Below are 14,373 nucleotides of genomic sequence, written 5' to 3'. Positions count from 1 at the left end.
GAAAAAGGTGCAATATCCAAATCCTTCAGACAATTACAGAAACTACATACATCATAAATAATCACCACATCTTAATTTAGATCACTCTGCTTTTCATTCTAGAAAGTGAAGAACTGTCATCAACAAGAGGGAGAGTTGCGTAATGGTAGAAGTGGAGGGTCTGGAGACAGAGTGCCTGGTTTTGAATCCCAGGTCCATTTAATTCTTAGCCACGTGACCATGCACAAGTTACCTAACCTCTTACTGCCTCTATTTCCCTCTCTATAAAATGAGAGTAGGAATAGTGCTTATCTTATTGTCTGGGGGATTAATGACTTGATCCAAGCATACCTTGGAGACATGTCGGGTGCAGTTCCAGACTACCACAATGAAGAAAATATCTCAATAAAGCAAGTCAAAGGATTTTCTTTTGATTTTCACGGCATATAAAAGTTATGTTTACATGATGCCGTCGTCTATTAAGTGTGTTCACAGCATCATATCTAAAAAATGTTCATACCTCCATTAAAAAATGTTGCTAAAAGTTGCTAACTACCGTCTGAGCTCTCAGTGAACCACAGTGTCTTTGCTGTGGAGGGTCTTGCCTCGATGGTCATGGCTGCAGACTGATATGGGCTGTGGTTGCTGAAGGTCGGGGTGGCTGCGGCAATTTCTTAAACTAAGACAATGAAGTTTGCTACATCGATTGACTCGTCCTTTTGTGAACAATTTCTCTGTAGGATATGATGCTGTTTGATAGTATTTTAGACCCAGTACAACTTCTTTCAAAATTGGAGTCAAGCCTCTCAAACCCCGCAGCTGCTTTATCAACTCGGTTTAAGCAGTATGCTACATTGTGTTGTCATTTCAACAGTCATCATAGCATCTTCGCCGGGAATTGATTGTTACCAACCTGGGCCCTTGGAGGGACCCTAATCAATAGAACTTGACAAGAGGCCAAAATGGAGTTTTCAGACAAGGCTTTCTGGGCCTTATGCTTGAGCATGAAGGACACAGCACAGAGGAAGAATCCTCAGGCTGACTCCCTGGAGAGGTCAGAGTGAGTTTTTAAAATTGGGGTTGGGGGGACGGGTGACATTTAAGCATGGAGAGGTGGGCTGTCCCTTGGCACTTGCCTACTTTCATGCTTTGCCGTACGTTGCATGTCTCATTAGCATGTTAAGCCGCAGCGGCTGGGTGTGATTGTTAGCATGGTAACGAGGGAGATGTCACTTCGGTGTACGCCTGGTAGTCACCGTGCACACTCGAATACCAGCGTTGGGAGTCTGGCCTGGTGCAGACTGGTTTGGTCTGGATTTCACTAGTTCTTTTGGTCGGCTGACTCCCTCCTTTAAGCGGACATAGTGTTTTCTGCGTTCCTGTAGGGTGTATTGCTCAAAAGAGTCAGACTTAAGTGTTTTCTTTTAGGGCATTTTATTTTTATGGAATAGTTACATCAGTTTAGGGTTTGGGGAGGGGCCCTGGCTCCCGTCCCTACTCTGTCTCAATCCCATCTCAAGAAACCACTTTCTTTGCTCATCTATAAGAAGCAACTCATCATCTGTTCAAATTTCGTGAGATCGCAGCAACTCGGTCCCATCTTCAGGCTCTGTTTCTACTTCTAGTTCTCTTGCTATTTCCACCACATCTGCAGGTACTCCTTCAACTAAAGGCTTGAACCCCTCAAAGTCATCCATGAGGGTTGGAATCAACTTCCTCCAAACTCCTCTTAGTGTTGATATTTTGACTCTTTCCCATGGCTCACGAATGCTCTTAATGGCATCTAGAATGGTGAATTCTTTCCAAAATGTTTCCAATTTACTTTGCCCAGATCCATCAGATGAATCACTGTCTATGGCAGCTATAGCCTTATGAAACATATTTCTTAAATAATAAGACTCAGAAGTTGAAATGGCGCCTTGATCCATGGGCTGCAGAATGGATGTTGTGTTAGCGGGCATGAAAATAACATTAATCTCATGGTACATCTCCAGCAGAGCTCTTGCGAGACCGTGTACATTATCGATAAGCAGTAATATTTTGAAAAGAATCTTTTTTCTGAACAGTAGGTCTCAACAGTGGGCTTAAAATATTCAGCAAACCATGTTGTAAATAGATGTGCTGTCATCAGGCTTTGTTGTTCCATTTATAGAACACAGGCTTAACATAATTCTTAAGGGCCCTAGGAGTTTCAGAATGGTCAACAAGCATTGGCTTCCACTTAAAATCCACTTAAAGTTAGGGGCATTAGTCCCTAACAAAAGAGTCAACCTGCGCTTCAAAGCTTTGAAACCAGGCATTGACTTCTGTCTAGCTGTGAAAGTCCTAGACGGCACCTTTTTCCAATAGAGGGCTATTTCATATACACTGCAGATCTGTTGCGTAGTGTAGTCACCTTCATTAATGATCTTTGCTGGATCTTCTGGAGAACTTGCTGCTTCCCCTTGCACTTCCACATACTAGAGATGGTTTCTTTCCTCAGACCTCATGAACCAGCTTCCTCACCTCTCAGCCTTCATAGAACTAAGAGAGTTAGGCCCTTGCTCTGCATTAGGCTTTGGTTGAAGGGAATATGGTGGCTGGTTTGATCTTCCATCTAGACCATTGAAACTTCCTCCATATCAGCAATAAGGCTGCTTCACTTTCTTATCATTCATGTGCTCACTGGAGTTGCACTTTTAATTACCTTTGAGAAACCTTCCTTTGCATTCACAACTTGCCTAACCGTTTGGCACAAAAGGCTGGGCTTTTGGCTTTTCTTGTCTTTTAACACGTCTTCCTCACTAAGCTTAATCATGATTAGCTTTGGATTTAAAGTGAGAGATGTGTGACTCTTCCTTTCACTTGAATACTTAGAGGCCATTGTAGCATTCTATCAACGGGTCTAATTTCAATATTGTTGTGTCTCAGGGAATAGGGAGGTCTGAGGAGAGGGGGAGAGACGGCGGACCTCCTGGGCTGTGGACCAGTCAGAAGCCACACATTTATCGGTTACGTTCGTGTCTTGCATGAGCGTGCTTCATGGTGCCCCGAAACAATGACAGTAGCAGCATCAGAGATCACTGATCGCAGATCATGAGAATAGACACAACAATAATGAAAAAATTTGAAATATTGCGAGAATTACTGGAATGTGACACAGAGACGCAAAGTGAGCAAATGCACACAAAGTGGGAAAATGGCCCAGATAGACTTGCTGGACGCATGGTTGCTACAAAGCTCCCATTTGTAAAAAACGCAACATCGGCAAAGCACAATAAAGTGAAGTGCGATAAAACAAGGTATGCTTGTGCAAGTAAGTGCTTGTAACAAACAACAGACACTCAGTAAATGTTGAAAACTAAGTAAAATCCATTATGTTTACATACAGTCTGAATAAATCTACACTCAAACTGTGCAGGAAGGAGTAAGTATGAAATCAGTGTGTGCGGGGTGTGTGTGTGTGTGTGTGAAATATTTGTTTTCTCTCTAAAATATAGATGCTGTGGAAATTCCCAAACTATAAATTAAAACTTCTTATAGAGATAATAAAATACTACATTTATTTCTTAGAGTTTTGAATATTGGTAGTGAGAGAAATCTACTCCATGCCAAAACGTGTGCAGATTCTCAGGCGGAAGGTGAGGTCAGATGTATCAGCAAACTTTCGTGTATAGGGTCAGGACCATTTTAACCGTTAGACATTATGATCCATGAATAGAGCAGTGGTGTCCAGTGGTAGAAATGTAATGCAAGCCACATATGGTATGTTCAAGTTTCTAGTAGACACATCTAAAAAGTTTTTTAAAAGGTGAGAAAATTTTAATAATATATATTATGGCAATATGTCTAAAATATTTCACTAGGTAATAAGTATAAAAATTAATGAGATAGTTTGCATCCTTTTTGTGCTAAGTCATTGAAATCCAGTGTATGTTGCCTACTTGCAGCATACCTCAATTTCACATGAGCCATATTTCAGGTGCTCAACAGGCATATATGGCTAGTGGCTACTATACTGGAAAGTATGGCTCTAAAACCTTAAAAAAATTTGGTTCCACAATATTAAAATAATAGAAAATTTTAACTTAATAAACATTTATTACACATCTCAAAAATACAAAACCTGCCAAAGTTGTTAATATTTAAGTTTAATCTTCATTAAAATATCACATTTGGAATAAATTTGTAGGCTCATGTCTTATGACTCAGGTCACAAGAATCCTGAGTGTATGCATGATGATTTTGGAGAAATCATAGCCTACTATAAATTAAACACGACTCAGAGCCTAAATAATCTCAAAAACAAAAATATCTTTCAAAAGTTTGCTAAGTGTTTCATTTATCATAGAATTAGAAGCATTTTAATATGTTTGATATGGTATAGAATGGGGACCCAAAAATGTCTCTACATGTCTGCAAAATGGCCTGTATAATAATATAGTCTTACTATTGGCCATCATGGCCATGATGACTTTAGGCTAAGAACCCCAGGAGAAGACAAAACATCTGTCCTCTTCCTCAGTCCTGTGACTTGGACTGCCTGGCACCCTCTTACTCAAATCCCCCTTGCTCCCCCAAGACTGTAAACTCTGTGCAATCTGCTCCTGTCAGTTGTCCTCTCCACTCGACCTCTTTCTTTCTCCGATTCAGTTTCTAGATAGAAAGACTGGAAGAGCCATCTCTGGAAGTTGACAGAACTAGAATCCCATCCTCACCCTGTCCTTGAGGAGCAATATGGTCTTTGGAAATTCATATACTTCTCTGAGCCTCAGGCTTCTCACTGCAAAGATAATGGTAGCTCTTCACACAGTTGTTACCGTGACTGAATGACAGCGGGTATGTAAAGCGCCTGCCTCCCTCCCTCGTCTGGTGCTTCAATCATAGATGCTCCATCAGTTATTTCTCTCTACGATTCTATATTCAACTTCTAATAAATCGAGCTCATGGTTATCAGGCACCATCAACACGCCAGCGATTCCCTGTTGTAGATGTGAATGTTTGTTACCTCGTTTTTACATTTTCGTGACTGCTCTGTGAGTTAGGAGCTATTCACTCCACTGATCAATTCGATGAGGCTCATGGAGGTTAAGTGACCTGTACAAGGTCACACCATTATCACTGAGTGGAACAAGATGGACCATAAGAGTTTTGTAATGGTTTCATCTAACAGATTGAGAAATACAAGAAATGAAGAAGCACATGCTTAGAAATATAATAAGCTCTTATTTATTCAGTGACTGAATATCCCGTTTGTGTTGTTTTCTTTGTTTTATTATGTCATGTCAGTCACCATACAGTACATCAGTTTTTGATGTAGGGTTCCATGTTTGTATTGTCTGCTTGAAGTTTATGCCACAGGCTCACAGTGGCCTTAATTCCTTTGCAGATGGAAAGTGGGTATTGATACATATATTCACACAGACATTACTGTGGAAATAAAACACCACCGACTCCTCCTGTAAAGCTAGAATAACAAATTTATGAATAATTATTTTATAGGTAGGAAGGATGAGTGTTTACCTCCGAGGCTGTCTGACCACCACCATGCTGTTCCTTTAACACATCAACTGTCAGGCTTCCTTTTAAACCATTTCCACTTAAGAATACCCCTCCAGTTCGTGGGACGGCTGGAGGCAGGGGAGTTCATGGAGTCTCAAGTTAGCAAACTGTAAAAAGCCACTTGTAAGGGACAAGTGGATGGAGGCGGAGAGGGGGTAACCTACATACGAAGGCATGCACAGTCCTTGTTCAGTAAAACCTGAGGTTCTTTCCTAAGACTGTAACATTTTTTCTAACTGGCGTTTTTGCAGCACGAGGTTCTGTCTGCTGCAGCAGCTAGGGCTCGGGGGACTGAGAGAGCGGGAGGTGGACGGTGAGGAGTCTGGGGCAGGGCACAGGTCCTGCCTCTCTACGCAGTTCCTCTAGGTTTCCCTGTGCCATTCTCTGTCTACTGTGATGCCATGGGTCTTTTTTTCTTTCTCCTTTAGGCTAAAACTCAGAGAGGAAATTAAAAAAAAAAAATAGGGGCTCTTTCCTATGCTTTTCCTTTTATCTTACAGATTCTGCTAATTCTAATATGTGAATAATTTCCTTTCAGGAAATTTTAAGCAATACTTAGTTGGTCCCATGTACAAACTTAATTTATCATGTATATTAGAATAGTTTAAGTTGTATTTATTAAGCTGATTTCCTTTTTAAGTACTTCAATTACATTTTTAAGTAATTCACATAAGGACTTCCTTAGGAGTAATTATTATAGCTTTAATAAGTTAAGTTTGTAAATAGGGCCGAACTTAAGTTCTTTTAAAAGCTATAATACTGAACGTAAATTAGTAGGATTCTAATTTAAAATCATAAGTCTAAATCAATTATTCAACTTATTTCTCATTAGATTTACCCTAACATGATAACTCATTTTAGTTTATAATTATACAAAGTAGAAAATATACACAGATTCTTTTTTTTTTTTTAAAGATTTTATTTTTATTTATTCGACAGAGATAGCCAGCGAGAGAGGGAACACAAGCAGGGGGAGTGGGAGAGGAAGAAGCAGGCTCATAGCGGAGGAACCTGATGTGGGGCTCGATCCCATAACGCCGGGATCACGCCCTGAGCCGAAAGCAGACGCTTAACCGCTGTGCCACCCAGGCGCCCCACACAGATTATTTCTTAATTAATTAAAATGTATTAATGTTAGAGCTTTGAGTTGTTTAAAGTTTTTTTCTTTTTTTAATGTTAAATTCAAATCCTCCAAGAGTTGGGAGCTGATTGACATAAGGAAAACATTTACCATTGCAGGTAACTGAGGTAATTACCTGATATTTGGACTAAAATTTTGAGAAGATCCTTAGTCATGACCCTATGAGCATCCCTGAACTTTGTAACTGTTGTATCAGCGGTTCTATAACTCACATAAGTATATCTTTTGCTCATTTCCCTGGGCTTAACGCTTACTGCTTAAACACATTCCCTCATTCTCTCTGCTCACAGAACCCTATGTGCCTGTCCTGTCCGATCATTTGATTCAATATAGCATTTTGATTCCTAACTCACACAAATGAACTTTCCTTTTAGCTGTAAATAACTTTTAAATTATTTAAACTTAGAACTTAGTGGATTTTCCCATTTTTTATATTCTTAGGACAATATAATTCATATGGATATTTGAAATGACGTGTCATTAAATTTTAATTTAATGGCTTTGCCTTGCCGGTTGTTACAACTTATGGGGTCATTCTAATGACATGTCCCCTCTAGTCAGAAGTGCCTTCTTACAGACTTACTTGACATTCATTAATTTCTGTATTATTCACTGATACAATAACTGAATTAAAAATACCACCATGATCCAGTGACAAGATTTAATAAAAGTATGTTTTATTTTCTTTCTTTAGAACATTTCAGATTAACTTTTCTCTTTTTGTGTAATGTTGTAGAGTGTGGCTTTTCATAAATTTCATAGTTTTCAGTCCACCATAATTAATATTCTCCTGGATGCTCACATTGTAGCAATTTTGGCCTTGGAGCCCCTGAGTTAACACGGTGCCCTTTTGATATGGCTCCATGAACCTTTGAAAAATGTTTTGCTTTCTTGTACTAGTTGTTCTAGGCTCACAGTGTCCCTGCTCCAGATTTAAAAGCGTAGGTTTCAGTAGGAAAAAGAAAAAGCATCAGAGATTTTAACTTAACGATCTAGGCACTAAGATAAATAATGGTAAAACGTTGCTTCCGGATCTTATCACTGGACCAAGCTCAGGAAACACACGCACACTGATGCTTTACTACTCAGTAAAAGTACTACTTACTTTTTTAATTCTAAAATTATATCTCCATTTCTTTTTATATCAAAATCTAAGTTCTGTGAGAAAATAAACAAAAGTACTTACCTGGTGATCTTAAAAAAAATTTTTTTTTTAAATAACAATGCCAATAACAGCACTCTTGAATCATGCTCAAGGTTTTTCTACGGAGTCTTTTCTGTGCTTAAAATGCACCCCACTAGAGAGTGGTATACCAAGATAGGGGAGGACAGTGGGAGCCGTCTGCTCCATGGGAGAAACATCTTATCGTTAACATGGTTAGAACTGTGTTCGTACACGGTTACAATAAAAAGCAGCCCAACTGAGGCTCCTGGGTGGCTCAGTTGGTTAAGCATCTGCCTTCAGCTCCGGTTACGATCCCAGCATCCTGGGATCCAGCCCTGCATTGGGCTTCCTGCTCAGCGGGGAGCCTGCTTCTCCCCCTGCTTGTGCTCTCTCTTTCTCTGTCAAATAAATAAATAAAATCTTAAAAAAAAAAACAAAAACAGACCAACTTTTCGTCAATTGTATTATTGTTTCTAAATTTTTTTCAGGCAATGCACCCTTCTTGCCTAAACGCAGGTTACCCCTTTTCCAAAACCTCCACCCCCAGAGCCCCGCATGTTATTGCTACCAGGTACACATAGTCCTATTTCTCTACTCTTGACTCATTCACAAATTCTCACTCAGTTTTGCCATGAAGGAGCTTCCCTGGATAGTTCTTTCAATAATTTCAGTTCATTTTCAATTTAAAGACATTTTGCATTTGTAAAGCTGACGGCTTAGAGTTCTCACAAGGGGACTGTTTTAAGCCCCTCGTCTTTTCTTGGTGGCAGAGCTCACCTTGTGGAAGAGGGTGAAGTCCACACTCCCATTCTACCTTGAGATGATAGGAAAGCTTGAGCAGCTCAGTATCCAAAATTTTGTACACGAGTTTCATTTCACCACCATCTGGTTCATCTACAATGAGATAATGTATATTTATAAGTGCAAGATTTATATATTTCAGTGCTGGCTGGCACACAAAAAAAGAAAATCTGCTTCCTACTATTTAATTTCTAGTGATATTAGAACCATCATATTTTCATATATTCAAATACATAGCAACTTTTCTAAATCCGGTTCTGATATTAAAGATTTTAAATTTATCTTGCTCCTTTTTCAAAATGACAAACTCTTCTTTTTTACACCATGCGACATTCCTTATCAACACAATATTCGTGCTATGTATTGTAATAACGAAGTTTGTGGCATAAAGAGCCAAATGATTTCGTAGTCAAAGTTAGATTACCAAAGAACTAAGTGTAAATACAGGCTCTTGAGTTTTTATCCAAAATCCTCTTTTGACTCTTATTATGAGAGGATATAATTTTAATTTCTATAACTTATAATATATAATACATAAATATGTGTGTATATATGTATATCTATGAATCTTTATTTTAATTAAAGATAGCCCTACCAAAGAACTCAAAATTTGCAGCAAACTTACCATAATTCATACTTCTAAAATCTAATTAAAAAAAGAGAAAACCTAGTGTCTATTGAGATAGAATATAAATACACAGCTAGCTAGCTATTAGGGGGATGTATCAGTAAAATTTAATAAGGATCATATACTTAGAGATTCCTCCCAGAACTAATTCATAAAAAATCAGTTTTTCCACTTGTAACATACTTTATTGTAATAGATTTCAGTTTTGTCTATATTTTATAAAACATTAGTAGAAAACTTTAGATACTTAAAGTCGAAATCCAATTTCTTCATGCAGTCAAAATGTATCATGCCCAACATTCCCACTTCTTTTTGTAGTAATTGCATTAAACTCTACCGAGAAAAAAACCCACAAAACAATAGCATTTAAATTTAGGGCAAAGTATTAATTTTTGCAGTTTTAGTGTACAATATATTTTAATCAACATGGGATATTTAAAAGGCACAGATAATTTGTTAACCAAGAAGGGAAGAATAGTTGATTTGACTCTGACTTTTCTAGAATCATGGCTTTTGCTAATGATACAAATATAAAGCTGCCACTTTTTTCCTCCCTGCCTCAATCTTCTATATATTCTTTACCTCGGGGATTGTTGTCGTTTTTTTCTTTTTCACCCCAAAGTTAAATTTCTCTTTTTGACTTCAAATCTAGCAGGGCCAGGTGAAAGAATTACTGATTTAAATATACATAACTTTCTCAACTCACAATGGGGTTATGTCCCAATAAATCCATCATAAGTAGATAATATTATGTCAAAAATGCATTTATACACCTACCTTACCGAAAATCCTACCTTAAACACACTCAGAACACTTACCTTAGCCTGCAGGTGGGCAAAATCATCTAACACGAAGCCTATTTTATAATAACGTGTTGACTACTTTGGGTAATTTATTGACTACAGTACTGAAAGTGAGAAACAGAATGGTTGTATGGTTACAGAACGGTCGTCACTGTAGGGGCTGTTGACCCTTGTGATTGCGGAGTGACAGGGAGCCGTGGCTGCTGCCGCCCAGCATCACGAGAGCATGGCTACCACCTACAGCGCGCCCGGGAAAAGATCAAAATTCCTAATTTGAAGTACAGTTTCTACTGAACCCGTATTGCTTTCGCACCATGGTAAAGTCGAAAAATTGTAAGTCAAGTCGTCGTTAGTCTGGAACCGTCTGTAGTTTTTAGCCTTATACGGATATTTACAATGTCATCCTGTTTTCCTGGCTAGAAACACATTAATACTTGCTAGGAAAAATAGTCAAACACAAGTTCTTTACATTTCGTAATGTTACTAGTTGAAACGTCCATGATTTCAACTGAGTATTTTTTAACAGTTTCATTCTTGAGACCCTGAAATCTAAAGATATCCTTTTTAATTCAATAAATGTATGTTTGTATCAAATTTAGCACTCCAAGCGATTTTCGGAGATGGTTGCTTCCCCTAAGAGGTATTTCAATTTCAATATATATCCAGGCTTTCTTGTGGAATAGGATACTGTTTGATGTCAGCCATTCTTCCGCCTTTGTCCTTTTGTGATCTAGGCTTATTCTGAAGAGTTATTCTAAGTTATTTCTAATTATTTGGAATTTAAGGTTTAGCTGGTGGAGTTATAATTTCAATAAAAATAGACTTCTTCTGGAAAGGTCTGGTAGATTTTCTAAGTCTATCATTTGTGGGGTCTGCCCCCTCCAGGATCAAAAACCTGGGTGTTAGTACCTTGAGGATAAAATTCTCTGTGAGAAGGTTTCTGCTCTTATGTCGGCTTTTTACAGGGATCGAGAAAGGCCTCTCCTTGATTTTCCTGTCCTCAGCTTGCCTTGCCTTTTTTCTCCTTCCCTTCCTTCTCTTCCCTTCCTTTCTTTCCCTCCCTCCCTCCTTCCTTCAATCCTTCCTTCCTCATCCTTTCTCCCTGGAGTCCTTAATGCAGCTTTTCGACCTCTGCTGGTCTCTGTTGGAGGAAATTAAGAATGTGTCTTTTGTAAGTCTCAGCCTCAAACAGACATGAGCAACTACAGGATTGAAATTTTTCTTCTCGGGTGTTTGAAAACATCAAAAGTCCTGAGAGCTAATTATGAGCATCCTTGGTGTTATGGTTCCACACTTTAGAGATCTGGGACCACAAACGTCCAATACGATTTAAGCATGTACTGGCTTCTTCGTCTGGTCCTTAAATGGAGGAGAGCCTGTGACATGTTGGTCTAGGCCAGGGACAAAAATAGTCTATTTGATTTTTTATGGGATGATAAGAGAAAAATTTTAATTGTTGCTCTGGGAGCTATAGAGGGTAGATGGAGGGACAGGTAGTCTCCATTTATGTCCCTGCCTAAAATGGCAAGGTGTTTCTGAACTAGAATGAGTTCAGGATGAAGCCTACCCACAGCTGAAGGAATACAAGCTAAATTGTATCTTTAGATCCTTCCACATCTAAAAAGATATAAGGAAGAGGGGAGAAAAGCAAGACAGCAACGAACCTGACGTGTGCATTGTACACAAGATGAAGACTTGTCTGAGGCGCTGACATGCACGCGCACGTGCACAGAGACCTCTCTGCAAAGAATAAAACTGAAAAGATGAACTAAAGTAAACTCCTTAGAACGTCACCGCATTCAAATCCCCTATGATACTCGCGACTGCCCGTTTCCAGAGAGTTTGAGAGAAGAGGGACTGAGTCCACGAGACCTTTCACTTTGTGGTTCAAGGTTAATAAAACGTCTGATGTATGGCAAAGGCACTGAGTGGAGCCAGGTGGCAGAAAAGTCCCAGACGAGCCTCTGAAAGGAAAAATGACAATGAGGGTGGCCAATGGAGAGTTTTCTCTGATGATTTAGACCCAGACCGAAGCCAAGGACTTTGTCATTCTGGTACACCAGGGAGGAGGGCTGCTCGTACCACAGAGAAAAGGAACTCCAAAATTAGCTTTGCTACAGGGCCTCTGACTGAACATTACCCGTGTGAGGAGTAGCTTCCTTTGTACTTTAGAATCCACCCAAATTTGGCAAATGGCAGAGGCCCGCCCCAAGGGCAAGCGTACAAAGAAGTGGAGCTCAGAGCCCGCCCAGGTCTTTAGCAACAGGGCAACATAATACGATTTCTGCCTTTAGGAAAAGTGATTCAGGCCGTTGCTGTTCCTAAAAGGTCTTCAGAGAGCGGGCACGACTGCCAGCTACGCCAGGTCTCTAGTCATCCGCCTCGGAGGGCGCGGGCACAGAGGAGCCGGGGGGTGGTAAGAACTACAGGTCCCTGGGTCTGCGAGGGGAGGGGCCGATACGCTGCAGCCCTGACCTCTAGGGAAGTCTGTGGGCGGCAGCAGGTGAACCAGGTGAACGGCACGGACGAGCACAGGAGACCTCGCGGGACTGTGTCATACAGCAAGTGGGAACCCAGGAAAGTGACGCGATTACCTATTTGCCACGAGGGGCCCGAAGTGGCACAACTCTGACCATTTCTTGGCCGTGCCGGTTGGGCAAGTCTGGGGTATTGTGGTACCACATACAAAGCTTTTGCTGAATGAATTCTAACTTAATGTAAATATTTACCATTCTTTACAAGTATTTTATGAAATGATTTTTGGCTGCAGCCTGGTATCTTATACGGACATACAACATAATCCGTTTAATCTTCCAGATTTGGAAATTTAAGATTGTTTCTATTTTCTTTCAAATTTACATGGTGCCACCACAAATATATTTATAGATATATCTTTGTAGATATACCTTCGTGTAAATCTCCAATAACTTACCAGTTAGGAATTTTATAGCTTTTTTTCATTGTAGCAAGTTTCTGGAGTTCACAAACCAGAATCTTAAGGTCAGTTCTTCTTTTTTTATTTGCTGTATTTTAAAAAGTCACCGTTTCTTTAGTGAGAGGAATACTTTTAAAAGCATACATAGTGAGAAGGAGAAAAGGAATATTTTTACTGATTCAGTGCTCAGTTGCATTATTCCATTCATATCTTACCTATGATACTAAAATTTCACACCAACGTTTGACACTGATAATTAAATCAATTTTAACAAACTTGAGAAAAGTTTTTCTCTAAAGAGCCCCTTCATTTCCCCTTATTAAAAGATGTTACTCCTTCAAGATGGTGAATATCAAATTCAAATCACAAATATTGAAATCTCATTAATAGAGTTCCAAGTGATCTCTTTGTCATAGTGACAATATCCAGATATTTCAATACAGTTACATTCCTACCCACCGCTACAGAGACAAACGTATCTGCTGTATGTATTGGTAGTCATACCACAATGTGAATGTAACTTTTCCACAAAAAGAAGGCATTTTTTTTCTAAAGCATTTTGGAAGTAAATTAAATATTAAAATTCATGCCCAGATTTTTTTTTCCCTAAAGCTGTCAACTTTTCCTTACCTTAAAAGTAAACTATGTGAGGGGGAAAAAAAAGAAAAACTAGACAAAGAAACACCCAGCCAAGAATTCTGAATTGGAAGTACGCTGAGCTTTTCTGTATGGCTACGAGCTGCCTCGCTGATAGGGAGAGAACTCTGCTGTGTACCAGACACTGAATATATATTCATTAGTTCTTCTAACAACGTTGTGAGGGAGCTCATTATTATTTGTGGGCAAACTGAGACTTGGAAATCTTCAGAACTTTGCCCAGTATCATATAACAAGTAAGCTGAGGATGTCTGCGGGTCTCTGGAACCTGTGTACGTTCAGCGTGCCTACAGCTTTCCCCCACAAAGTTGCTATGGATTCAGAATGACCGGCTTGCCTGCATGGACCTGCCTTGATCCCACCCAGCTTATGGCTCAAGCTCTCTCCAGTGAAAGGCCTACGAGCCTGGGAAAGTAAGCGTAGTCATTTATACACAATTCATACAGTCCTAAGATAGTAAAGAAACTAATTCAATTAGAAACTATGGGAAATATATACATCTAAGATTCTCTCACTTTGCTTCTTGTGCAGAAAACAAATGTAACCCGAAAGACATTAGGGCTCTTATTCAGGGAGAAAGGATGGTCATGCTGGCACTCCCCGCCCCCACTCACACATGTGCCCTCCATGCCTTTACTGTCCACCCTCTGTCCCCAGGTTCTGCTCTTGCCAGACCTACGGTCACTCTCTCCTCATGCGAGTTGTCCAGGTGAGAAATGGGGG

At 39.6% G+C, this 14,373-nt stretch overlaps 1 pseudogene; it reads right to left on the bottom strand.

Annotated features, from left to right (window-relative positions):
- Window positions 1–517: 517 nt before the first annotated feature.
- LOC121104131 lies at window positions 518–2,842 on the bottom strand (annotated as a pseudogene).
- Between the last annotated feature and the right edge of the window lie 11,531 nt (window positions 2,843–14,373).

The sequence above is a fragment of the Ursus maritimus genome, unplaced genomic scaffold, assembly GCF_017311325.1.
Source record: "Ursus maritimus isolate PB19 unplaced genomic scaffold, ASM1731132v1 scaffold_1, whole genome shotgun sequence".
NCBI lineage: Eukaryota > Metazoa > Chordata > Mammalia > Carnivora > Ursidae > Ursus > Ursus maritimus.
Note: the sequence above shows the minus strand (reverse complement) of the source record. Positions and strands in the feature narration are given on the sequence as shown.